The following is a 4,463-nucleotide window of genomic DNA, read 5'->3' on the forward strand; positions in this document are numbered from 1 at the left end:
CCTGCAAATCCCCAGAGTTCACTTGCTCTTTCCCCCGACCTTCTCCTCAGCTACAAGGAAAGTCAATGCAAAACCCTCATCCTACCTCCCTCACAGATTAGCACTGCCAATTCCAATAGCAAATAGCATCACTACATCAATGTCATGCACCTTTCCACCTTATCATAGATTTTGCCCACATGGACATTGGCCCACAACCTCTACTCCCTTTCTGTCCCCTTAAACCTATCTTCCAGACTCTAGCTCTGTGAGTCTGCTCAACTTGCTTAAATCATATCAGTGATGTAATGTAATATTTGTCCTGCAGTTCCTGGCTTAATTCAATCAACAAAAGGTCTTCAAGATTCATTCATGTTATCCTGTTTGTTAATACTACATTCCTTTTTATAGCTGAGTAATATTCAATTGTATGTATATGCCACAATTTGCTTATCCATTCATCTGTTGATGGGCATTTGGGTTGATTCCAACTTTTAACAAAGGTGAATAATGCCACTATGAATATTGGTGTGCAGATATCTGTTCATGTCCCTGCTTTCAATTCTTCTGGGTATATAACTAGCAGTGGGATTGCCAGATCATATCACAATTCTATAGTGAGCTTCCTGAGGAACTGCAAAACTGTTCTACACAATGGCTGTGCCATTCTACATTCCCTCCAGCAGTGCTTTCCTCCACATCCTTTCCAACACTTGTAGTCTTCTGGTTTTTTTTTTTTTTTGTTTTTGTTTTTTAATAGCCACAAGTCTAATAGGTGTAAGATGATATCTCATTGCAGGTTTGATTTGCATTTCCCTAATAGCTAGTGACGTGAGCACATATTCATGTATTTTTAAGTCATTTGTGTTTCTTCTTTGGAGAAGTGTCTATTCAAATCACTTACCCACTTTTTAAATGGATTGTTGTTTTATTTTTGAGAGGTGGGTTTTCTTTATATTTGCTGGATATTAGGCCCTAACTGGATATATGGTTTCCAAATATTTTCTCCAATTTAGAAGGCTGCCTTTCACTTTCTTGACAAACTCCTTTGAGGTGCAAAAGTTTTTAATTTTGAGGCATTCCCATTTATCTGTGTTTTTCTTTGTTGCTTGTGCTTTGGGTCTAAAGTTTATGAAACAATTTCCTACTACAGGATATTGTAAATTCTTCTCTACATTTTATCATCTTGCTTTTTATTTAGATCTTTGATCCATCATGAGTTAATTTTTATATAGGGCATAAAATGTCTATCCCCTTCCATTCTTTTGGGTATTGATATCCAGTTCTCCAAGTATTATTTCTTGAAGAGGCCATTCTCTCCCAGTTGGGTAGGCTTGGGGGACTTTGTTGAATATCAGTTGACTATATATGCAAGGATCTGTAGCAGAATTCTCAGTTCTGTTCCACTGGTCAGTATGTTTACCCTTGTGCCAATATCATGCAGTTTTGACAACTGTAGCTTTGCAGTATGCTTTAGGGGTAGTGTGATTCCTCCAACTTCATTTTTATTTATCAATATGTTTTTGACACCTTAATTATGTCCTACCACTGCCTTCTTGCCTCCATGATTTCAGATGAGAAATCAGCAATTAATCTTATCAAATTTCCCTTCTATGGGATGGTCTCTTTTTTCTTGCTGCTTTCAGTATTTTTGTCTTGAGCACTGGACAATTTGACAAGCATGTGCCTTGGTGTAGTCCTGTTAGGATTTATTCTATTTTTGGTGTGCTGTACTTCTTTGACATGTATTCCCATGTCCCTCAAAAGAGTTATATCCTCCAAAACTCCTTCTGCCTCCTTTCCCTTTCTTTCTCCCTCTGGAATGGCTATAATGTGTATTTAATATGTTTGTGTAATTCACATTGTCATTCAAATCCTTGCTAGATTTTTCTTTCTTTTTATCTATCTGTTTTACTCTCTGTTTGATTTCAGATGTACTGTCTTCAACATCACTAATTCTTTCCTCTGCCTGCTCAAAGCTGTATTGTGCTTCAAGTATTTTTGATTTCTTGCATTGTGCCATTCATCACCATCATATCTGTTATCTTTTTATATATGTTTACAATTTCTTCAGTATGTTCCCCCAGTGTCTTCCTAATATCCTTTATCTTTTCTTCACTTCATTAAGTTGATGCATGATATTTGTTTGGACAACTCTGATTAATTGTTCCATGTACTGTAACTTCCTGTTTTTTAGTTTGTTCATTTGTTTGCACCATGTCTTACTGTTTCTTAGTATGTCTTGTAAAATTTTTGGTCTGGGCATCTGTTATCTTGATGTGCTTATTCTATTTCTTTTCTAGGGTTTTATTTTGTTGTGTGTGTGTTTGTGTGTGTGTACCAAGGTTTCTTTTTTACACTTACTTCCTCTTATTCTACATCCTTGCAGTTGCCTGTATTCCCCTGAAAGAAAAATATTAGGACTGGATGAAAGGAAAGAGATAAGAGAAAAATAATAATATTAATAAACATTTTAAAAAGGTAGAAGAGAAACTCTACAAGAGCTAGGAAAATGAATAAGTAACATGAGTAAAAAAAATCAAAAAAATTACAAAGGAATAAGAACAAAAATGTAGAATAGAAAAAAATGAAGCAAGAAACAGCATAGAGAAAAAAAACAGAATGACTTTAATGGCCAAAGTGATGAGAAAAGAGGAAAAGAAAAAAAAATGTGAGAGAGCATGAATTAAAATTAAAAAGAAGGCCAAACAAAAAGTGTTGGAATAAAGAAAAACAAGAGAGAATGGAAGACAGAGAAATGAAGGAAAGAAACAAAATAAAGTAGGTAGAAAAATAAGTAAGATGAGGGAAAAAAAGAAGAGAAAAAACAATAAAGAAGAAATAAAACAACAACAATAATAACAAACAACAACAACTCAGGGGAAAAAACCTACAACCTTCCCTCTTAAGCCCATAAGGCTTTCTTAGGCTCTTGGTGCTAATCATTCAGTCACCCTTCAGCATACCCTCCTGAGGTGATGTATTGGGTTATAGAAAATAAAATAAAAAAGGAAGAAAAGGAATTACTAAAAAATTAAGATAAATAAAAATTCAAAAATAAACAATAACAGATCCAAGGAAATCTAAAACAAAAAGTATGTGTATATGTTCACTGTCATAAGGTACCATCTGGGTGTCTGAAAACCTCATTGATCATGTTCTGGACCACTTTTCTAAGGAGACCCAGGAATCAAACCAGGGACTTTGTATATACAAGGCAGGAGTTCTTGAACTGAACTATACCACCTCCACAGCTCAAGCAGGCTTCAGGAAACTTATCTGGTTTTATCCATCCCCCTTCACCTCAGGCAGGTTAGGCTTGTAACCGTTTGCCAAGCCAGGCTGCTTAGATACCTATCTCCAGCCCCTCTCCACCTCAGTTCCTTTCTCTTATAGGTTGGCTGGGTATGATAGGCTGCCTGATCAGATCCTCCCTCCACTCTTCCCTCAACCACCTTGTGCTGGCCAGGGACTCTCTGAAATCCAAAGGGGGTTCAGCTGGCCAAACTTACAGTAAAGAAACCACTCTCCACCCTCTATCAGGCCCCCTCTTCCTCCTGGGGAACCCTCTGTCCCACTCTTGGTTGCTCTGAATCAGGGCCTTATTGAGGCTAAATTGCCTTGAGATTGGGGTATATGTGCCATTTTCAGCAACAGGGGTAACTCACAGTTTTCCTTTGGTTTCTTTATCTGTCTCATTCCCTCTTGGATGATGTGTAGCACTTTCTCATTCTGTGTATCTCCAAAGCATCTTCCTCAGGTAGGTTTTTTTGTACTTTTTCCATTCTTTTTTGTGAAGGAGTTGGATGGGCTCTGCCTACCTACTTTGATAGAATATTGAAGATGGTATTTTAAATTAAGGTCTGGGTCAACTGAATAAGTTTGGACCTTAATCCTATTACTTGAAATTTTATGAAGAGAAATCTGTGAGGAGAAGAAGTTGAAAGTGAATGCTAGAGAATAAAGTAGGAGTAAGATTCTTCTAAGTGCATTGCCATGTGACAGAAAAGCCAAGGATCTAAGAATCACTGGAAGCCAACCCCAGACTATCACACTCTTCAGGGAGAAAGCATTCCCTTGATGATGCCTCAGTTTACAGTTCTTATAGCTTAAAAACTGAGAGTCAATTAAATCTCATTGTTTAAGCCAAGCCACTGTATGGTATTTGTTTTAGCTGTTGGGAAAATGTTTTAGTTGGTAAAAGCTGAAGAAAGCAATCTACCAGAAACATGTTGGCTTTTACAATGGGATTCATTAACTTATAAGTTAATAAAGACTTCATCAGGGGATGCTTTTACCCTTAAAACCAGCTGCCTGTGATCCTGGACTCCTAGCCCAAGGTAGGGCAAAGTGGCAGCATCTGCTGTCTTTCCTTTCTCCTCCAGGTCTCATTGCTTTCAGCTTCTGGCTTCCTCTGAGCTGCTATGGCTTTCTCTCTCCTGGGTTTCATTCTTTTCAGCTTCTGGCTTTCTCTTAGCTTTCTT

This window comes from Dasypus novemcinctus, chromosome 1 (assembly GCF_030445035.2).
Source record: "Dasypus novemcinctus isolate mDasNov1 chromosome 1, mDasNov1.1.hap2, whole genome shotgun sequence".
In the NCBI taxonomy this organism is placed as follows: Eukaryota; Metazoa; Chordata; class Mammalia; order Cingulata; family Dasypodidae; genus Dasypus; species Dasypus novemcinctus.